A 23,794-nucleotide genomic window follows, 5' to 3' on the forward strand; every position below is an offset into this window, starting at 1 on the left:
CTTTCTCTGTCCAAGTGTGCTGGGGCCTCCACAAATTACAAATCCTAGGATTCCATACCATGGAAGCTGTATCAAGCTGCGTTACATCCACCATGCAGACAAGACCTAGGTCTTTGCTGCCAACCCTTTAAAAAGAGTTAGAATTGGATAGCAGCTCCTAACATCCCCCATCCGGATGGATTCTGGGAGTCTCTGGCCAAGATCCTGCATCAGACACATAGCTGTGAGGTTGTAGCTATGCTTGTAGCCAACTCCCTATCCAAACTCTCCATCCAAACTATAGGTTGTAGCTAACTCCTTGTCCAAACTCTGTCAGCTAGTAGCTCCCAGGATCCCCATCCAAATGGATACTGGGAGTCGCTGGCCAAGATCTTTCATCAAAGATGTAGTCAAGAAGTGGAGGATGACAAAAGAATGAAAGATTCCCCCGCCCCATTTTACTGGTTCTAAATTTCCCTTTTCTGGAAGGAGCTTTGTTTTTTTTCACAACGGTGCCAATGTTTCATGGATTCAGCAATGAGATGATTTGATGAAACAAACTGATTTAATCCACTAAAAGGAACCTTGGACCAAGCAGCAGATTTTTTGGAGGCAGAGAAAGTATGATTATTAATAAAAGCATGCAGCCAGCACCATCTTAAAAGAAGCATTCCTCACAAATGGGAAAGAATGCCTCTTCTAAGGTAACACATGACACAGACATGCACATTGAAAACAAAGAGCAGATGCTCCCTGCTTTCCAAATCTTGTTTCGACCCATGCGCAACATATGGATAAAATTTGTAATGTACAGTATAGGCAAATGGAACGAACAGATTGTTTGATGCGGGATCTTGGCCAGCAACTCCCCAAATCCATCCAGATGGGGGATTCTGGGAGCTGTGGTTCAACTTTAGCTATTTTTCTATGTTTTGAACTGCATGGTGTTTTTTGATGTTATAAGCCACCCCGAGTCCCAGCCTTGGGAGAAGGGCGGGATACAAACAAACAAACAAACAAACAAACAAACAAACAATAATAGTTGTGCCTGCTGTAATTTTATAAGTTCCTTGGGATTGTTTTCCTTTGCTTCATCCTTTCCATCTTTCATTACATGTCCCTAAGTTTTACCCTTGACAAGTTTAATCAAAATAATTTTGGAAAGGAGTTGGTTACAGTGAGAAAGGATGGAGAGACTGTGGAGGTAAAGAAAGAGGATAAGGTTTGAATGAGAACAGTTGGAAAAAGATGTGATTATCATTTTATTATGATGGAGAATTATAGCTGAAATGTAATAATGCAAGAAACTCTTCTCACCATAGAATCGGTTTATGATGTATTCTTTTGTATCTTTCTCTTCACCTTATTTCTTCTCGTCTTTTGACATGATTATGACGTATTTTGATGTACAAATCTATTTAAAACGTGATGGAATGGATGTAGCATTTTTTAATTTTAATTTGTTTCATAATTTTTTTAAATGATTTTTTAAAAAATCCCTAATTTTGGCCTCAAAGCCTGGCCTCGAATTATATATGAGTCCGAATTATAGTCGAGTATGTACAGTAAGTCTACTTCCTTAGATGCGTTTGAAAGTAGATTTAAGTCTAGGAAAGCTGCTGCTGCCAAAGTCTTTCTTTAGTTAGTCTCAAAGGTGCTACAAGATCTCTCTCCAGACTGATTCTACAGATTAACATGGCTATAGCTTTGAATTCTACCACTTGGGTTCACCGGTTAGTCCTAATGCAAATGTTTTGTTGCATGGGATTACAGTCTTAAGCACTGCAACTCTATCCGTATCAACTCGGAAGTAAATGCCGCTGAATTAATTGGGGTTTACTCCTGGATAAGTCGGGATAGGATTGCAGCCCGACTTGTGTTCCCGTGTAATGGGATCTTACCTAATTTTCGCTAAGCCCTGACCGGCAAGCGGCCTTGCAAGCCCATTTTGAATTTCCCAATACCTGCAAAGGGACAGGTTGCTGGCACAGGCGAAAACAACGGACTCGCCTTTGGTACGGCGAGCGTGAGCAAAGGGGCATCGGGAATGAAGCGAGCGAGCATCAAGATGCTGCAAGCTTTTGTTACCAAAAATAAAAAGAAGGTTTGATTTCACGATGCAGCAATAGGGTGTGTGTCGCTCCTTGAAGAAAATCATGAGAACCCAAGACATTATGAGCAAGAGGCAGAAGCCCAGAAGCACTAAACTTCGGTGCCCTGATCTGATAAAATTGCACATCTGTGGATTTTTCTCTCTCCCCAGAAAACCATCAATTTTGGGGGCAGAGGCAATGGAAGCTGTATTTTTAAAAAAGTATCCTTCCATTGTGCAAACTGAGGAGAGTTAAGCCATAATTTTATTATTCATAATAATGATAATGATGATGATAATGTTGATGATAGAAAAGAGGAGGTGGAAGGAGGCTGGAATTCTTTACTGCTGCTTACGGCTGTGGCTGCACCGCAGAAATAATCCAGTTTGACACCGCTTTAACTGGCATGGCTCTATGCTATGCAATGATGATGATGATGATGATGATGATGATGATGATAATACTGTGAAGTCGAAGGCTTTCATGGCCAGCATCCATAGTTTTTTGTGGATTTTTTGGGCTATGTGGCCGTGTTCTAGAAGAGTTTATTCCCAATGTTTTGCCTGCATCTGTGGCTGGCATCTTCAGAGAATGCTGGCATGGAAGAGAGTGGGCTGTTCGATGCCAGCATTCTCTGAAGATGCCAGTCACAGATGCTGGCAAAACATCAGGAATAAACTCTTGTAGAACATGGCCACATAGCGCAAAAAACCCACAAAAAACTAATAATAATAATAATAATAATAATAATAATAATTTATTACCTGTCTCTCCCAATGGACAACAACAGTGAACAAACATCATCAGGTAAAACACATCAGTTGAAACACACATCAATTTAAAAGGACAAATAAGGCGTGCACATATTAAAACAATCCACATTTAAAATTTGTCAATTAAAATTTATTTAAAATTGTTGTTTTTTCTCTGAGAATTGTAGTTTTATGAGACATGTTGCCTCCTCTGTCAGAGAGCTCTGGGGCCACAACAAACAGTGCATCCCAGGATTTGGAGCCCCGGCAGTTCAAGCAGTTAAACCTGCCCTCGACTTATGCATGAGGATGACTTACGGACTTTGAGTTGAGTATATCTTTTTGAAATTTGTTATGGAACAAATCTGGAAGACCAGTTCTGTGTCTGGAGAAATGAAAAAGAAACGGATGGATTTTATCAATACGTCATTCATATAACCTGGGAAATAAACGGAAGGTAAGTAGTTGCTGGAGGCAGCGGTGGGATGCTGTTACAATGCAAGTGCAAGAATATAATCGGTTGCCTTTGAAAAATGTTCAACAATACCAATACTTGAGGAACAGTGTTTAACTGGTGTCTATGAAAGCCAGAGTGGAGTAGTGATTTGAGTGTTGGACTATGACTCTGGAGGCCAGAGTTCGAATCACAGTGGTCTGATTCCCACTACCTTTTAATCCAGATCGCAAATCGGTTTGAACTGGTTCAAATTACTATGGTTCCCACATGAACCGAATCGCTGAAACAATTCGGAGAGGGGGGCCATGTGCTAGACCCATTTAACTTGCGTCTTTTTGATGCTGATTTTTTCTGCGTCTTTTTCGATAAATCGATTCAGCGCACGTGTGAACCAGATGTTGATCAGAATTGATTTAAATTGGCCCATCAGCTGGCTGGAGCGGGTCCATTTTGAATCGATTCATTCGTGAATGTGAACCACAAGTGGGTTATTTTACAGAGAAAAATGCAATCGGGGCAAATGGAGCAGGAACCACACTCCGCTGTCAAATCAATCCATCGATTCAGATTGAAGTTGTTAAATGTTGCCTAATGCCCATTGCCAAATCTTGTGGGCTGGGACCTGGAAAGGATGACAAAAAGGTTTCTCTGTCTTCCATCCGACAACCTGCAGCCGGTTCCCAACCGAAAAGGCAAAAAAAGAGAAGAGCTCTTGTTTGCTTTCGGGTGGGGAAGACAGACTGGCATTTCCACTCTGGTTGAATTGTCAGAGTTTCGGGTTTGCTTGATATTTCTTCACAAGGCCCTTTTGTCCCCCTCCGACAAAACCCCTGAGGTTGTGGTGGAATCAGCACTCGTGTCAGGAGCTAAAATATGGCTTGGTGGAGCAATGTGGGGCTCAGGAGGCAAATCGCAGCCTTGGTGTTGGGTGTTGTTCATGCTGGATCCTGAAACTTCCCCAACAATATGATCCTTTCATACACACATACACACACGTATACATATATATAAATATATATGTATGTGTATGTATCTGGACCAGTGCAGCATCCACACTACAGAGATCATCCGGTTTGACGCCACTTTGAACTGCCATGGTGCCATGCTACGGAATCCTGGGATTCGTTGTTTGATGTGGCTGAGAAACCTGCCAAGAAAGCCCCTGGATAGGTCCGCCATAGGATCGTCCTAAGTTGGGAGCAACCCAAAAGCACACACAAACAACAGCAAGGCAAACCTATCATGAGGTTTTATGGGGCTGAGAGTGTGTGACTCATGGAACACAGTGGGTTTCCATGACCAAGTGGGGACTCGAACCCTGGACTTTAGGGTCATAGTCCAATGCTCAGACCATTGCACCACGCTGGCTCTCGAAGGACAACCTTACAGGAGGGGAAATGGGTGCATCTTCATGCAACAACATTGGCCAATGTCACATACCATTTTTCTGGAACCAACCGATCCTTTGACTGAAAACATGTGGTCTTCTTTTGCCTGAATTGTCCTCCATAACCTCCAACTGTCCCAGTTTGGCAGGATTGTCTTGATTAATCCTCTGTCATCCCACTTTTCTAGCTGCTGTTCAAATGTCCTGGTTTCTCTCTCCTCCTCCCGCCTTTGCCCTTACTTTTCAATTCAATTTGCTTCAATTGCTCCTGAGTGCGAAAGCTGGGATTCTACTATGTCAGTCAGGGAGAGAGGAGTGGAAAAGGCCATGTTATGCCCTTCCCAGGAAGCTCAGGCAAAAGTACACTTGTTCCTCCATATTCGCTAGGGTTAGGGGCCCCTGTGAATATGGAAAAATTGCATATAACAAAAATGCTATGTTTTTAACCTGAGAGGACACCTCTCTAGGAAACTCTAGGTCTTCCAGTGCAACTCTGTGGTCAACGTCCGACAGACACTGACCATAGAGTTGCACTGGAGGAGCTACAAATGCGTAGTAGAGTATTCTCTAGGAAACTCTAGGTCTTTCAGTGCAACCTTTGGTTAAGGTTGACCATAGAGTTGCACTGGAGGACCTAGAGATTCCTAGAGAGAACATATCAAATCCGTGAATAGTCAAACCCGCAAATATCAAAGCTGCAAATATGACGAGTCTAAACAACTGTAGCCTTTTCTAGGTTATGCATTCTTTTTCATTAATATATTTTCCCCCATTTCGAGCATACACTGATATTGCCTGGCCACTTGTGTCCTGCTCTTGTGCCCCGACAAACTATAGCTCCCAGAATTCCATACCCTTGAGCCACGGCTGTTAAAGTGGTGTCAAACTGGATTCTTTCTGTGGTGTGGATGCAGCCGTTTAGAATCAAAATGCAAACATTTCTGGGCCGCAAGCCCCCAAAGCATTTACAAAACAAGTACAAAAGCTAAAAAGGGTTTTGCTTTTTTGAAAGAGAGAGAGGAAGAGAGGATGAGAAAAGAGCCTTTTTTTGTTCTGTTGTGTCTTGGTATTAAAAAGAAACTCCCGGAGTGGGAATAAACTATTGCAGCTGGTGTTGAGACTTGCCAGAAAAGAGTCCAGGACAACAGAAAATATCATTTCGGTTTAAAAGAAGGGGGTTAAAAAAAAATTCCCGAGGAATTATAGCAACCGATCAAGCAACTCTCTGAAAGGTTTGACCATCTGGAGGAACCTGATGTTTTAGAATGGGTAACTTCTCTAGGTTTGAGATCTTAACCGCTTCCTTATTGCTTTGGGATTGCTTATGGATTAGGGTTGCTATTTGTCCTGGAAAACCTGGAAAATCCCGGATTGAAGGGACTAAAAATGTCCCGGCTGGTTGAGGTTAAAACATAACGGGAGAAAAATTGCAACGACTAATGTGTTGAATTTGCAGAATTAGAATGCAAATTAATAACATGCATAATCATAATAATCTGCATAATAAGTGAATCAGATGCCCGGATGTGAGGGATTACCAGATCTACGTCTTATAGAAGTTGGTGCCCAGAATATCTGGACGACCCAATGTGTCCCGCGCTGGATTAAACCAACTTTTGCCTTCCCGATGGGTTGGCACATAGATCCCAGAACTCCCCAGCCATTCTGGTTGGGGCTGATGGGAGGCATAGTCAAACACATCTGACAGGTACCAAGTGGAGGAAGGAAAGACGAAGCAAATATGAAACCACAGGAGCCAGTGAGTAACTATTTGAAGGACCAATGTGAAGTCGAAGGAGTTCATGGCTGGCATCCATTGTTTTTATTGGGTTTTCCAGCCATGTTCTAGAAGAGTTTATTCCTGATGTTTCGCCAGCATCTGTGGCTGGCAGAAAGGGTGGGAGATATATATATATATATATATATATATATATATATATACACACATACATACACACACACACACACACACACACACACACACACACACGTTAATATGTGTATTGTTCTGTTGTTGAATGGCAATATATACCCCACTCTCTTCCATGCCAGCATTCTCTGAAGATGCCAGCTACAGCTGCTGGCGAAACATCAGGAACAATGTCTTCTAGAACATGGCCACAGAGCCCAAAAAACCCACAAAAAACTCTCTGAAGGACCGTATTCTCTCTTTCGAAGCGGCCCATGCTTTCATATATTCTGGAGAGGCCCTTGTCTCTTTTCTGATTGTTTCGTTGCATTTTAACTTCTGTACTTTGTGGATTTTTAACAATGTCTTTTTTTAAATTCTAAGCTGCTCGGAGTCCCGATCTGGGGAAAAGGCAGGTTAGAAATAAATATAATGATAATAATAATATAATATGTCAGAATAGACTCATTTATTAATGGTACACCTATATGATTGTGGATAGGTGTACAGTTAATAAATAAGTAAATAAATAAATAATATTAATTAGCAACCCCAAAATAATTGATTATTGGTCTCCTTGCCTAAAACGCATTTGACCCACATGGACAAGGAACAGATGGAGCACTTTGCAACCTTTCCAAAAGTATTTGCTGCTTCTATCGGATGGACTGCATTTTGACTTCAGGTTTGGCATGAAAGCGGAAATGATGGATGCAAAGATTCCTGGCTGCAGGTCTTTGATTCCTGTACTGCCCACAACTCTGGTTAGTTGCCCAGACTATATAAGTCTGGTATGTGAGACAGCAAGGATAGAAGGTGGGGCAAAGAGGCATATTTGAACTCTTCAGACAAAAGCTGCAAACATCTGACTGGTTGGCAGGTAAAGGGAAAAATCCAGGCACTTGGGATGTGATTTCAAGCTAGGCTTCCAAGGGTATGGATAGGTATACAGTCAGAAAATTTGCTTATAGCTCAGTTTGGATGGGCTTTCCAAGATTGCAAAATGGAAGGATGCCGATCAGAAAGAGCAGAGTCCTGTTCTTTAAAGCAGAGATGGGGACACTTTAGGTTTGCGGGATCCATCTCCTGCCCTAAGATTTATCAGCCTGAGCCAAATACAAAAGACACAGTCGGAAAATTTGAGGATAGGGGACGCCTGTGAGCCAGAGCTTGGCAACTATAACTTCTACAGTTGTAGTCCAAAAAGTCACTTTTCCGAGCTCTGTGCCGACCGAAGAAATTTGTTTTGGTTCCAAAAGTTGCACTGAGCTCACACAAAAGTCCATTCCTTGGGCAACGGACATTTCGGCAGTATTGCCATTTAGGGAGGAAAAGTCATTGGGAGTGCATCTACACTGTAGAAATAATGCAGCCTGACGTCGCTCCATCCTCCAGCATCCTGGGATTTGTAGTTTGATGAGGCTCCAGCACTCTTTGGGAGAGAAGGCTAATGACCGTGTAAATCTACAAATTTCAGGATGCCATAGGATGGGGCTACAGTGCTTAAAGTGGTACCAAACTGCATTATTTCTACTGTGTAGATGTCATGAGTGAGCAATGAAAGGTGTTGGGGAAAGACTACCATCAGTCCTACTCTGTATGGCCAAAGGTAAAGAAGTGCAGGAACTGTAGGTTAAAAATATATGGGACTTTAAAGTCTCCCATCCTTCCAGTATTCCTTTCACCCCACACTCTACACATTTATAGCACTTTGATCCCACCAAATATCTGGATCCACAGATTCGACCAACCAGATTCAAAAGCAGCAATTGCTACATTAAAACAAATTTTTTAAAACACAAATAACAAAGTGGAGGAGAAAAAAAAAACCACAGACATATAGATAAAATTAATATATTAATTTGTAAAAAAGATCCGCATTGTCAGTAGTGTGAATAACGGATGCGAATAGACCCAGAATATACCGGGATAAAACTCTGCATGCCTTGAAAGCATTTTGAATACATTCGCATCATCGCCGCTATCTTTATTTGAGCACTGAGTAACCTGAACATGCAGAGATGCGGTTGCATGGTGTGGATAACAAATCCAGGATGCGTGAGTGAGTGAGATTGTTCGCATTGTTGCACTAAAAAATGGCGTCTGAATGGTCCAAAGGGACCCTCACTTTTATATTGATTCATCCAACCAGTTCCTGAATTCAAAATGGCATATCCCTTGTTAACAGAGCATTTCAGACCGTAGCGCTGATGGTTCCAGAGGCGGTTTGGTGTGGCTATCATGGAGGGTCTACCTTAAACATTTCTGTGGCCGTGCCAAAAATGGCTGAGCTGGGCCTCTTCCCTCCTTTGCAGTGCAAGGCGACTGCCCTTCTGGTGACTCAGTCCTGTTCCTTTGCTGCTTTTAACCCGCAGCAGGTCAAGAGTTTAACAAAGTGACTGTGGCCAAGAGCCAAGTCGCCAGCCCTGCCTTCTGCAGCCAACATCTGGAATGCATTTGCAAGCGATAAAACGCACACACACACACACACACACACACAACCCCAATGTGCGCAACTCCTGCCAAAGCAGCGATCGTTTTTTGGCATCGCGAGCCTGGCTCTTTTGTCAGAATTTTTCTTTCTGGAGCTGGAAAGGGCTGCTTTCATGTTTTGTAATAAAAACAGTGCGAAGCCCAGCCAAGAGCCCGGCCGGGTGAATAATGCGGTATTTGCTAACCCTTGGGAGATAATGATATGGAGTTGAGTTGTGATGGGCCCCTGGACTCAAAGGGCGATGTCTGTATCAGCACTTGTGTCTCATTTAATTCCTTCCTCCTACTCTCCTGAACCCTTGCAGCCCCAGGATAGATCGGTCTCTTCTTTTGCATATAGATGGGTTTCTCCAGTCCCAATCCAGAGAACTGCAGGCTAAGGCTTTATCTGTATGAATAGAAGAGAAAGTGCATGTGCCGTCTGTCTCCGGAATAGCTGCAACTCCGTGAAATCTAACCCCTTGAAAAACATGGCACAGCTATTCAAGGGACCCTTTGGCATCTTGGGATTGTTTGGTTTTCAAAATGAATGGATAAACTTGACTTAATTAAAGCTGGTCTGCAATACTGTTGTCAGACACAAGGCAGCGGTAATCTATACTAGAGGCAAGACTGGAGGAAGGCTTGGGAGAGTTAGTTCTCTACCGGGCCTCTAGGCAGCTTCATGTGCTACTTCTCTGTGCAGGGCCCAGAACTTTTCAAATGTTGAATGTCGGAAGTTGCCATCCCGCAACCTCTCTAGGGCAAGATGATTCCTTAATGGCGGTTGTTATTGGTCATCTTGTTTGGCTTTGATTTGTAAATGAGAGATGTCTAAGAGCCCCACCCATCAACTGCCTTCCTGCTCAGGTCTTGCACACTCAGGGCATCCATGGCTTCCTTGGCTGGATCAATCCATCTTTGATATCTCCCCTCTTTCCCCCATGCCTTCACAAGAGTCCTACCCTGGCCTTCAGAACTGCAAAGTTTCTTCAGAGTCCATCTAGCCACCATTGCCTAACAATTCTACTCTTCATGCAAGGCTCCTTTTCCAAAGGAAGGCATGACTACATCACAGCAGCTTGGCCAATGAGAAGAGTTTTTGAGTAGCCTCCCCCCCAAATCTTCAGCGGACGCATTTGAAATGAATGTGAACAACGCAGATTCAGCCCACGTTCATCTGGGATTTTTTTCGCCGTCTGCATAACCCTGAGGTTGTGGATTTGTTGCTGCAACAAAAAATGCCAGCCAGGGTTTTTGAGCAAGGATTCGTGTATTTTGCGTAAAACCACACATCTCCCCTGCACCCAGACATCTTGCACAAACACAGTCCCAAGTATGGAATAGTGCTAAAAAATTGTGCACAATTTTTGGGGGTATTCACAAAAAGGTATATTCTCCCGGAGCAGGAAGGAAAATGGCTGAGATGATTTATTCTGGGCAGCATGGGCGAAATAACTGAAAATGTCCAATTCTAGCAGAGAATGAGATCCTTTCTGTCTCACAGCCTCAGGGATGCCTTTCCAAGGACCGGAGGATTCTTGCTCCATTCAGCTAATTTCTTGACCCCAATTTTATTTGTTCTTTTGATCCTCATTTCCCCACTCCTTGTGGGAATGATCTCTAAAACGCGCTTCCAACCCTCCTTATCAGGGTTCGGTTTAGAAGAGAGAAAATGGCAAAAGCATTGGTAACGAAATGCTTGGCTTTTGCTTTCCAGGGCCAGCGGATAATATGTTGCTGCTTAACCGAGAGACAGATGTAAGACACATTTGTCTTGTATTTCTGGCACACGGCGGAGTGTGAAATATTTGAGACGCAAATTGTTGGCTTCCTCGCGATTTGTATATTGGAAAGGGGAGGCTGGGGGGGGGGGCAAGCCAGATGTGGTGATAAATGTTACACCTGGGACCAATTACAAAATATAAAATAGATGGAATGAGAGACTGGGAAGTGTGTGTGTGTGTGTTGTAAAAAAAAAAGATGCCTTAAAGTCAAGCAGAGGAAAGGTTTATAGACCATCGCCTCACCTTTTCCACAACTTGCGCTTCACTTCTGTGGTCTCTACTTCCTTCCTGGCTAACATCCTTTTCTTCTGTCACACCAAAATCTTAACAATATCCTGAAGCTTTATACCTGCTGGGTCTGAAGGCTGAACCGGAGACCTTTGGCACAAGTTGGCCTTTGCTGCCCTTGTACAAACCCCATCATCCCCAACGAGTGTGGCCAATGATGGACAACCTCCAGGCTCTTTCACAAAGGACTGGCCGTGGGGATGGGGAACATGTGATGTTTGAGATTTTGTCGGACTGCAACTCCCATCATACATCCCTATATGCTGTTAAGGCTGCAGCCCCACAGGATTTGGAAGGCCATTTCCAATCTCCGATCTAGACAACCCAACCTTAGCTTATTGGAAAGGGTCAAACTCTACTGTTTCCTCTCCCTCCTGGTGAATTCATGGAGTGCAAACTTCTTGTGCACTTTGAACGCAGTTTGCAGTGATGAGACAATGGAGGAAAGTGGAAGAAGGAGAGAGAAACCAGGACATTTTAATAGCATCTGAGAAAGTGGGACAGCCAAGCAAATGGCTGCAGCCTCTTCTAGCTTGTCTGTTCTTCTGCATTAATAGGGATCCAAGGGAGAGGTGGGATATAAATAATTTATTATTATTATTATTAATAGCATTTGTCCTCTTGACCACACTAAGATGCTGTTTGGCCACCCGTCTCCCAGTTTGCATTGGTAAAAGCCTCAGCAGCCAGCATAGGATTGAACCCACACTGTCCCACACATCCCAGCATAGCTGCTCATTTAAATAGTTTTTATAGGAGCGGAAAAGAGGGATCCTTGGAGTTGGGGGGTGAGGAGGGGAGAGCAGATGGCATTGCCAGTGTACATTCTGTACAGTGGGTCCTTGATATCTGCTGAGGTTTGGTTCCAGGGCCCCTTGTGGATATCAAAATCTGTGGATGCTCAAGTCCCGTTACATACAATGGCACAGTGAAATTGTGTATATAAAAGAGCAAAATCAAAGTTTGCTTTCTGGAATTTCTATCTTGTTTGAATATTTCCAAACTGTGAATGCTTAAATCTGTGGATGAGGAATCCATGGATATGAAGGCTGTAATTCTGCACGTGCTCTGAGACCAAGGAGGGTTATTCCAGAAGAACCCAAAGCCTGTTTCATCTCCTACCATCTGCCATTCACTCCCAAAGCCTTTGCAAAAGAAGAGTGAAGATAGTTTTTGGTGGGTTTTTTCGGGCTAGGAGGCCGTGTTCTAGAAGAGTTTATTCCTGACGTTTGCAAGATGTTGATGCCAGCCACTGCTGCTGGCGAAACGTCAGGAACAAACTCTTCTAGAACATGGCCTCCTAGCCCGAAAAACTCACAAAAAGTGATGGATGCCAGCTGTGAAAGCCTTCAACTTCACAAGAGTGAAGCTGTTTTTAAAGGGTAGATAGAGCAAGATTGCAGGGCAGCCCATCACCACTACCACCACCACCCTTCCCCAAATGCTCTTTTTGAGTGCCTCGGCTCAGTTGAGCCGGCAAGCGATGCACCAGGGCAGGCTTCCCACCCCACCCTGTCGAGACCTACAATGGGGAGACCTCAGTGAGGTGCATGGTTGGGAAGGGCTGTGTGAACAGGTGTGGGGCCTGCAGCAGGGAGATGCCTCCAGGGCCTGGGCAGGGGGGCTCTCGGTGCCAAGCGCTTGCCTTCTCTCTCACGCACATGCTAGCAAGCGGCAACTGCCGTGCCCTTCTCTAGGCTGACAGAGCACAAGCATGGAAACGGCCCTCGATTAACTCTTCCCTAGACACCATACTACTAGCAGAAAGCATCACAGACCTACTAAGGAAGATCAAGGAAGAAAGTACAAAAGCAGGCTTACGGTTGAACATAAAGAAAACAGAGATAATGACCATGGATCATCTACACAAATTCAACCTAGACAATGAGGAAATAGAAATAGTAAAAGAGTTCTCATACCTATTGATCAGAGTAGGGATTGCAGTCAAGAAACCGTAAGAAGACAAAGGGCCCGAACAGACAGGCCAAAATAAAGCTGCTTCAGGTCACTTTGCAGGTATGCATGGGTCCTAAGAGGTCAGAAGCCGTGCCAAAGCCATGTTCGAGTCTTAAGGATTGGAGCGCAGCTTTGGTGCAGCTCCTGGCCTCTTAAGATGCATGTGTCATTTAAACCCCATACCTCCAAAGTGACCCGAAGCAGCTTTATTTTGGCCTTGCTGTTTGGGCCCTAAGAATGGGGAGGGCAGCTATGAAAGAACTAGAAAAAAATCCTAAAATGTAAAGATATACAACTGAGCATGCAAGTGAGAATCATACAAGCCACTGTATTCCCTATTACCATGCGAGAGCTGGACAGTTAAGAAAGCGGCTAGGAAGAAAACCAATTCATTTGAAATGCGGTGCTCGAGAAGCTTGCTGAGGATAGCATGGATGGCCAAAAAGACAAATAAATGGATACTAGAACAGATCAAACCAGAAATCTCTCTGGAAGCCAAGATGACTAGACGAAGGCTGCCGTATTTTGGCCACATCAGGGAAAGGCATGACTCAATGGAGAAAACATTAATGCTACAAAAAGTGGAGGGAAGCAGAAAGAGAGGAAGGCCGCATGTAAGATGGATGGACTCTATAAAAGAGGTCACAGGTATGAGTTTGCAGGACCTGAGCAGAGCAATGAAAGAGAGGTGGTCTTGGAGATGTCTCATCCACAGGGTCACCATGGGTTGCGATCGACTCAAGGGTGGACAACAACAACAACAAGGCCCTCTGGAAACACTACTTTGAAAGTAGACCAAAGAGTGTAAGCGTTTCAGTAAACAACAGGCACATGTGAAATGAAACAACCAGGCCAGGCAAGTCTTGCGTAAGTAAAGAAAAACCTTTTGAACCTTCCAGAGACCACTTGAGAGCGTCTTCCCAAACAGATCGATTTATTTCATTTTTTGCCCCACTCGCTTCTTAGCTTGCTCATGCTAGCTTGCAAAGATCAGCAACAACGCAGTCAGTGCTCTCAAGCTGATAGTCTCAAAAATAAAATAAAAATAGAATCACAGGGTTGGAAGAGACCTCAAGGGCCATCGAGTCTAAACCCCCTGCCATACAGGAATGCACACTCAAAGCACTCCAGGGACATGCCATCCAGCCTCTGTTTGAAAACTTCCAAAGAAGGAGACTCCATCATACTCCAAGGGAACATGTTCTACCATCAAACAGCTCACACCTTCTGAATCAACCCCTGATGAGACTTCTCTCTACATGTTATCTTAAGCTCCAGAATAGAAAAAGAATACTTTCACATGTATACAGGAGGGTTGGGCCTGGTGAGTACTTGGATGGGAGATCACCAACAGATTTCAAGTGCTGTAAGTGATATTTCAGAGGGAGGAACTGGCAAAACCACCTTTGAGGATTCTTTGCCCAAGAAAACCCTGTGAAATTCATGGGTTCGCCATAAGTGAACAGGCGGGTCGAAGACACAGATACACACACACACACACACACACACACACACACACGTATATACAGCACTTTTAACTGATCTAGGCGCTTTGTGCGAACAATTTGCAATCTGAAGAATAACCATCGAAAGCGGTACTATCACCTATTTTTCAGCCAATGGGGCTGAAAAAGGTGTACCTCTGGCTCCCCGCTGCTACGCTATCCGTTCTCTCAAACCTAAGGAATAAAAACAAGTTATAAAGAGCATCCTAACAATCTTGAACAGGCATTAAATGTAAAGAAAAGAAAAGCAAAATGATTTTTGAAAAAAAGGATTAAATGATTCTCTAGATCAGGGAGGCAAGTCAGGAGGAAACGGTCGATGTGTTTAGCGAATAGCTACAAAATCTAATTGAATTGCCTTTCTTACAAGGAGGGCACCATTGCATTTTAACAAGTGCGACGGCGGCGAGAACAGGGCAATAACATCCCATCCACAAGCCAAACCTCACCCTTAATATTCACCCTTATCTTCCCAACCCCCCCACACTATGCAATATCTCAACACACAGAACTATCTAGATCAATATATATATTAAATAAATGGATAGTTCTAATATTATACTTGATCTTAACTGGTTCTGACACATGCACTCATGCCTCAAATTCTCTTTCTGGATGATCATGCCCAGTCAATGTTTGTTATGTTGTCATGTGCCTTCAGCCTTTCCCAGGATTCTGTAACACTGAGCCACAGCAGTTAATGTGACGACAAACCGGATTATTTGCACAGTGCAGCTGTGGCCTTTTTGGACTTGTTGGCTAGGGGATTCTGGGAGTTGTAGTCACTTTCCCAAGTCCCCCCCCCCCACGGACGGCTGCATTGGCTCATAGGTTCTGGCACGGGCGCCTCATCGACAAGGAAAACTAATTGCCTCTTTAAATGTTTACAAGGCCCGCTTTTTCTCTCTTTCTGTTCCTTTTGTGGCGTGCATCTTTCTTCTTCTTTTAATTAACATCAGCCCTGCCCCGACACATCATCTTGGCCGCGTCTTGAAGCCTTTTGGCGTGCCAGGTTTTCACATTCCTGAAATACACAGCCCGCCAGCACTGCAGATCCAGCTTCGAGGCAGAGAAACCGCAGAAACTGGGCAATGCTCCCGGAACTCAAGAGATTTCCAGGAAACTGTTGTGAAAGCGATGGAGGCTCTGCTCTGACTCCCCTCTGGAGCCCTGCAAACTGCATGGGTTGCAGATTGTCCGGTGGCATCCGCCTTTGAAATAAAGCATTTGCTGTGAGATTGGTTGGTGGGTGCCAAGGGCCTTCTTCATTCGGGAGGAAGCCATGGTTGACCGAGATCCAGCGTTGGATAAGAGCTAGGGAGACATGTGGCCACCATTTGACCCCCCAACCCAACATTGTGGCCTTTGCCATCCCTCAAAGCCCCCCTCTAGTTTGCAAAATACCATTTCCAGCACAATTTGGGGACAAATTTCTAACCAAATGACCCCAAACATGGCGGTTTGCCTCCACTCCAAACAGTCCACCACCCAACCATTGGTTCACCTGAAAATGGTAATAGGGAGCTATATAGTTTTATTATATTTTTATTCTTATTCCCATATATTTTACTTGTATATTCTCTTATATAACTCTTTTATTTAGAGTTTTACACAGAGTTTTATATAGAATTATATAGAATTTTATCTATTTTATATTTTGTATTCTGTATTGTGGTACTTTGAGATGGCCTACGGGCTAATCAATAAATGTTGACTATGGTATAGGATGCGACAGCATGATGATGATGATGATGATGATGATGATGATGATAATAATAATAATAATAATAATAATAATAATAATAATTTCTTTATAACAGTGTGATGTGGCAGCTAAAAAGGCCAATGCAATTTTAGGCTGCATCAATAAAAGTATAGTGTCTAGATCAAGAGAAGTAATAGTGCCACTGTATTCTGCTTTGGTCAGGCCCCACCTAGAATATTGTGTCCAGTTCTGGGTGCCACAATTCAGAAAGGACATTGAGAAACTGGAGCGTGTCCAAAGGAGGGCGACAAAAATGGCGAAGAGTCTGGAAACCATGCCCTATGAGGAACGACTTAGGGAGCTGGGGATGTTTAGCCTGGAGAAAAGAAGGTTAAGAGGTGATATGATAGCGCTATTTAAATATTTGAAGGGATGTCATATTGAGGAGGGAACAAGCTTGTTTTCTTCAGCTCCAGAGAACAGAACCCGGAACAATGGATGCAAGCTACAGGAAAAGAGATTCCACCTCAACATTAGGAGGAACTTCCTGACAGTAAGGGCTGTTCGACAGTGGAATGCTCTTCCTCGGAGGGTGATAGAGTCTCCTTCCTTGGAGGTCTTTAAACAGAGGCTGGATGGCCATCTGTCAGGGATGCTTTGATTTGGATTTCCTGCATGGCAGGGGGTTGGACTGGATGGCCCTAGTGGTCTCTTCCAACTCTATGATTCTATGATTCTATCCCCCTCTCCACCAGGATCGAGGTGGTGTACAATATGCATCAATATACAACAATATAAAATAAACCCGTTGTCCCTCACGCCGACACAACAGTTAAAATTCCCTTATAACAATAAAGACCATCCCATTATAAAAATGATCAAATCAATCAAAGAACCCAGAGAGATGGGCGCATAGAGTATTCCGTATGGGGACCAAGTCAGCGGGTGACCGAGTGAAGTCAGAGGATGTCACAGGATATTACTTCTGGCGCACCTGGATGTGCCACTGCCACCCATTTATGGATAGGTATCCTTAGTGAACATTGGCTCCCCTCTGAGTATATTTGCCCATGCCAATGGCCCTTATCACACAGAGGTTTTTGCAGCTCAGATCCGGAGTGACTGTGGGTCCAAGGTATAGCATACACTTGGTGATGGTGATGGTGGCCGCCTTTAAGTCATTCCTATCACAGGGTTTTCTTGGTAAGGTTCATGCAGAGGAGGGTTGCCGTTGTCTTGCTCTGAGGCTCAGACAGTGTGACTTGCCCAAGTTCACCCAGTGGCTGAGCCAGATATCGAATCCTGATCTCCAGAGTCATAGTCCAACACTCAAACCACTGTGCCATGCTGTCTCTTTTTTCAGGACAGGTTTTGTACTGAAGGGTATTTGCTATAGAGTTGTGTGGAGGACCCAGAGCTTTCTAGTGAGAAAACTTCTCTAAGCATGTATAAGTCCTCCAATGCAATTCGATGGTCAACGTCCAGATGTTGACCTATCGAGTTGTGTTGGAGGACCTAGAGATTCCTAGAGAGTACATTTCTCTTGGCGTTTGTAAGTCCTCCAGTGCAATCCTATGGTCCACCTCCAGCAGATGTTGCTCTGGAGGACCTAGAGATTCCTAGAGAGAACATTTCTCTTGGCATTTGTAAGTCCTCCAGTGCAATCCTATGGTCAACCTCCAGCAGATGTTGCTCTAGAGGACCTAGAGATTCCTAGAGAGAACATTTCTCTTGGCATTTGTAAGTCCTCCAGTGCAATCCTATGGTCAACCTCCAGCAGATGTTGATCTGGAGGACCCAGAGATTCCTAGAGAGAACATTTCTCTTGGTGTTTGTAAGTCCTCCAGTGCAATTCTATGGTCACCTTCCAGCAGATGTTGATCTGGAGGACCCAGAGATTCCTAGAGAGACCATTTCTCTTGGCATTTATAAGTCCTCCAGTGCAATCCTATGGTCAACGTCCAGCAGATGTTGCTCTAGAGGACTTAGAGATTCCTAGAGAGGTGTTATCACAGGTTTTTTGTTTGCGGTTTTTCCACTTACATGAGGGTCCTGTGTTCCTAACCCCAGCGAACGTGGAGAGCCCACTGTTTTTCCTACTTCCCTTTCTTGAATGAAACACATCTAAGAGAGCGTCACAGTCAGATAAATGACTTGAGGGAGCAAAGGGAGGAAATGGGGGAAAGGAGCATGACAATTTGACGGCGAAAAAATTCACCCCAGGCGTGAAGCTTGGCAAACAAGCATTGCGCTCAGGTGTGGACCGAAGGTGTGTGTGTGTGTGTCGGAGGTGAGGAGAACCAAGCCAGTTCGACAAGAGAGATGCAGATGGCCTGAGCAACTGCAGAAACTTGGCAACAAACAAATGTCTCACTGCGACGGCGCTCGAGGGACTGCGCAAAGGGAGCAAGGCAGGTTTTTTCACAATCCAGGTGCAATCCATGCACATGTGTTCCTCACCCGTTGCACACTGATGCCACTTTCTTTGAGTGCGCTTCTTTCCAGAGATCACAAGTTCTGCGATGTGACATTTACGGGCCAAAAAAACCCCCTTATATTAATCATGTTACGTTCAAAAGGGGGGTGTCAATTTTCATTTTTAAAACTGTAATTCTATGAATTAAAAAAGAAAGGATACAGAGGGTTGGTTTTAGATTATTATTTTTAGCTTGGTATGTTTTCAATTTTTATATTTGTAATTTTTAAAAATATTTTTTTGATTTGAATTGTACAATTTGAATTGTTGTCTTAATGTGTTTTACGTATGTTGTCAGCCGCCTTGGGTCCCACTTTGGGAGAAAGGCAGGATAAAAATAAAATAATATAAATATAAATAAATAAACCCCTTTATATGAAGCCAAAGCCATCCTGCTCTCCCTGTCAACAATGGTTGTTGCGTGCCTTCAAGTCAACTTATGGCAACTCTATGGTGCGCCTGTCACAGGGTTTTCTTGGCACGATTTGCTCAGAGAGAGTTGCCTTTTGCCTCCCTCTGAGGCTGAGAGTGTGTGACTTACCTAAAGCCACTCAGTGGGTTTCTGTGGCTGAGTGGGGATTCAAACCCTGGTCCTAGTCCAACACTCAGACCATTACAACCATCCGTTCCCATCAACAATGCCCCATGATAAAAAATCTGAATCTTACATACATAATTGATACTTTTTTGAAAACAATAACAACTCACCAAAGGTACTCTCTGCAACACACCGTTCCGGTATCGGCGTTGCTTGCAATCTCTACTCTTTTCCTTGCCGACATTTCTCTCTGCAGTTCATCTCCTCTTCTCTGTCCCTTTTTTTCCTTCCAAGGATCTTCCCGACCTCCTTCAGTTTCTCAGGCTGGGCTCTTTGAATGACAAAAGAGAATGAAAGATATCCAGAGACAAACCAGGGAAAGAAAGCACATCATGCGCACAGTGCATTCTCCTTTGGAAACCAAAAAGTGACCTTGGGGAAGTCCACCACTCTGGGCGATACTGCAAAATTGGGTCCCACACTCCGCAAATCTCTGTCCAAATAGCCAGAGAAATATCTGAAAGAGATGTTGTGGTGGTGTGCCTTCAAGTAATTTCCCACTTCTGGAGATCTGAAGGTGAAACTATCATGAGGTTTCTTGGAAAAACTGAAACAGCAAGGAGATAAGAACCAGCAGCTCAATGAAAACTCTTGCTCAGTGGGAATGAAATAACATTTACATTTCTATACTGCTTCATAGTCTCAACCTTTGGTCCTCTAGATTTTTGAGACTTCAACTCCCAGAGTTCCTGAGCAATGAGCATACAGACTGGGACTTCTGGGAATTGAAGTCCAAAACATCTGGAGGCCCAAAGGTTGAGAACCACTGCTCTAAGCGGTTGGCAATCTGCACGCCAATTGCCCTTGACAAGCTGAGTCCTCATTTGACCGATCTACGAAAGGATGGAAGGCTGAGTCAATCCTGGAGCCCTGCAGGATTGAACTCACAACCTTGTGGCTGCACAAATACAGAAATACTGTTTGGGAGGGCATGGGAATGTGATGGAGCATTTTGGAAAGGGGATGGCTGGCATTCTGCACGGGCATCACTCTGCTCAGCAACATTTGGGTGCAGCTCCGGTTTGTGTTAAGCACAATTTATTTGCAAGCGCCGGAGCTTGGCACTCAAGCAATTTCCACAGGTGTATCCATATATATATATATATATATATATATATATAAAAGATGCAGATGAACAATGGCCCATTTTGTTTCCCTCTGGGCTAAAGGAGAGATGCTGCCAGAGAACCATTAGGAAATAACCTTCCGTGCAAGACAATGATGCAATCCGCCGCATTTCCACCCGGGCTGGTTTCTTCTGAGCCAGGCGTGCCAGCTGCTTCCCCTCTGGGATGAGGCTTGCCCCATACCTGCCCCCCTGTGAAGAAATTTGCTAAAGAGAACCCTCTTAGGGTCACCATAAGTCAGAAACAACTTGAAGCACACAACGACGACGACGACAACAACAACAAGGCTGGCAGAGGCTGAGCCAAACACCAAGTAGAGCTGCTTTCGAAGTCATGAGATTTCTGGAAATGTATGCTTTCCGGGAATGGGGAACCCTTGTGAAACTATCCCCCCACTTAAAAAAAACACTCACCTTTTCCTTATTTAATATTAAATTTAAAAAAATGCATCTTTGCCTTGAAAGAAAATGCCGACAGTCTCTAAAGATCCTGAAGATTCAGCCACGAGGACAAGTGGCATGTGGCACAACCTTGGGCACAATGTGGTGGTCCATTCACTGAGAGGGCAACTTGTGATGTCTTCTCGCTTAGGAATGTTGCTGCGCCACTCGCCTAAAGTGTGAAAAGAGCCAGCTTTCCAAGGGAGGGTTGGCCACACCAAAGTATGCAAAGGAAGAGTCCTAGAGTGAGCCAAGCTACCCACAGAAGGCTGGTCCCCAAGTGAGGCTGCTTCCCAGAGTCAGCCAGTCTCTCTCTCGACGCGTTGTCATTTTGGTCTGGACAGATGATTTCTCTCGGAGAAGGTGCCCGCCTCTCACATTTGCCACTGACACCAAGTTTGGAAGGATCGCCAATCCCCCAGAGGACAGGATCAGGATTCCAAATGACCTTCACAGATCGGGGAACTGGGCCCAAACTCACCCAATGAATTTCAACAGGGAGAAATGTAAGGTATTACATCCGGGTAGAGAAAAATAAAATAAAAATCAATGAAAGGCTCAGATACAGGATGGATGACACCTATCCAAAAGGAGGTCTCTGGTTTACTTGCCACCAATGGCTGGGGGACCGGGGGACCCGAAGGGATTATCTGTGTCCCAGGTTGTTCTGATCTACCTGTCTTGTTTGCAGGTCTCAAAGGGGGGGTCTAAGAACCATTCAGCAATGGGAGAGGCCACCAGAAGTTTGCCATGGCATGCCAACAGCATCCCAGGTGCCTCTGGGTGGGTAGATTGGGTCCTTCCCAGGACCTTCAGTCTCTGGCAGTCCCCATGGAGAGCCATGGCAATATAGTCCAAATCAGAAAGCAAACACCCCTCTCTGGGGTGCCACCCAGTGTGGCCCGCACCACCTGCCCTCCTCTAATGATGCCCCTGGGCCCAAGGGCCTGAGCTTCCCCACCCCAGTTGATAGGATAATAGCATGGCCTCCTTCATCTCAAAAGGTTGACCAGCCTGCCTTGGTGCACCTAGGGCTCCTCTGCCCCACTTCTGATGATGATGACAGTCTTGCCGCAAAGGAAGGGTTGCCAACCATGCCTTCCATATGGCGGGCACTTTGGACCCACAGCAGCAGCGAATTTCACAACCGACTGGAAGCCCTTCAAGCCCTGACCCAGGTTGGCCACTGCACTCAAGGACAGAGCCAAGTGGCAAATGGACCAAGGAGAGCAGGGCACGCTATGATGCCAGCTGTCTTCCAAGTGTTCTTGGTTCTGTGGCTGAAAAAGAGGGGATTAGGAAAACATGCCAGTTTGCGCCACTTATGATGAGCTGCTGTTGAGAGATGGTTTCGAGATGGAAGCAGAAACACACATGGCAACTCCTCTCGGGGCCTTTGCTCCTGGAGCCCAGACCATAGGCTCACCTGAACTTTTGGAGGCAGTGCCAAGGCTTGGCATGGCACCTTATTCCACAGCTATCTCCCCGTGCCATGGCCTGCCCCCAGCATCCTGGAGGAGAACTTTTCTCATAAAGCCAAGAGCTTTGGGAGGAAAATAAAGTGGATTTGTGTGTGTGTGTTTTAAAAAAGATGCATGTTTCCTGCGTAAAGATGGAAAACAGCTGGTCAGAGGAGTGGGGGGGAGGGAGGCCTATTTTGCCAGGCAAAAACAGTGGAAAATACAGATCAGGTTTGGGTTGTGCAATTCCACTGTGTCGGCCTTTGGCGAAGGGGGTGGAAGGCAGAGCAGCTGCGGCTGGCCACCAGCCACTGCCAGTCAAACAGATCCAGTTCCACCCCGAAGGATCTGGTGACCACAAAAAGTCTTGGAAAAAGGTCACAGAGTCCTAAAGCGAGAGGTTGGGGAGGTAACAAACGTCTCTGGAAAAATGCTCTCTGCTTCAAAAGGGTCCCACCTTTGGCCTCTTGGAGCGCCAGATGTGAGGAGGAAATGCCATGTCAAAGACTGTATGCTATCTTCAGGCTCCCTCGCCTTTTGGGACCTGTGGGCATCTTGGGAATGTTGAGTACAATAACATCCCAAATCCCCCAAACAGTTATACCTTTATTTGACTGATCAAAATGCACAAAATACACGACACATCATTTGTTTGGTCAATTAAAGATATTACAGTTTGGGGATCATGTCTTCTGCGCATTTTGGTTACTGTTGTTTATTATTATTATCATCATCATCATCATCATCATCATCATCATCATTATCTTATATCCTGCCTTTCTCCCAATATAGGGACTCTAGGGGGTTGTTCCCACTTAATATTTGAAACGATTTAAAATACAACGTTTTTAATAAAACCGATTCAAAATAACCCTGGTGTTATCTCGCGTTCCAAAACACGTTATTCTTCGTTCCCATCTGGTTATTTAAATCTAAGTTTTTACCTGCAAGCGTTCCTACTTGGCATGAAATCGGTGTTTAAATAAATCGATTCTTCTCCTCCATGCCTTATTTGGGGCTGTCAATCAATAGTACGTCAGAATGACGTAACGTTAATCCGGAATATTTGGAAGCGATTTAACTTTTGGCATCGTTTCCATTTCATTTCCCAAGACAGCCAGGGAGAATCCCTTCAGAGAGCCCAGAGATCAATGGGAGAGGCTTCTGGCAAAGCGAATTTGAGGAGCCCAAGCTGTTTCCAGAGAAACTATGGGGATAGGTTTTGCAGGACAGCATCCCCTCTTGATGTCTCCCAAGACAGCCAGGGATAATCCCTTCAGAGAGCCCAGAGATCAATGGGAGAGGCTTCTGGCAAAGCGAATTTGGGGAGCCCAAGCTGTTTCCAGAGAAACTATGGGGATGGGTTTTGCAGGACAGCATCCCCTCTTGATGTCTCCCAAGAC

At 44.6% G+C, this 23,794-nt stretch overlaps 1 protein-coding gene across 3 annotated transcripts in view; it reads right to left on the minus strand.

Annotated features, from left to right (window-relative positions):
- Positions 1–2,993: 2,993 nt before the first annotated feature.
- HIC2 (HIC ZBTB transcriptional repressor 2) overlaps positions 2,994–23,794 on the minus strand; it is a 134,411-nt gene continuing 113,610 nt past the window's right edge. For 2 of the 3 annotated variants that reach the window (XR_016277270.1, XR_016277272.1), the window contains exons 3-4: positions 19,475–19,635; positions 2,994–3,209 (exon numbers count right to left, since the gene is read on the minus strand). The gene's annotated coding sequence lies outside the window, so the exon portion shown is untranslated. The remainder of the gene's footprint in view (positions 3,210–19,474; positions 19,636–23,794) is intronic. The other variant, XR_016277271.1, reaches the window with a different exon arrangement.

This window comes from Sceloporus occidentalis, unplaced genomic scaffold, assembly GCF_023333645.1.
Source record: "Sceloporus occidentalis isolate IW3139 unplaced genomic scaffold, rSceOcc1.0.p SCAF_41, whole genome shotgun sequence".
Lineage (NCBI taxonomy): Eukaryota > Metazoa > Chordata > Lepidosauria > Squamata > Phrynosomatidae > Sceloporus > Sceloporus occidentalis.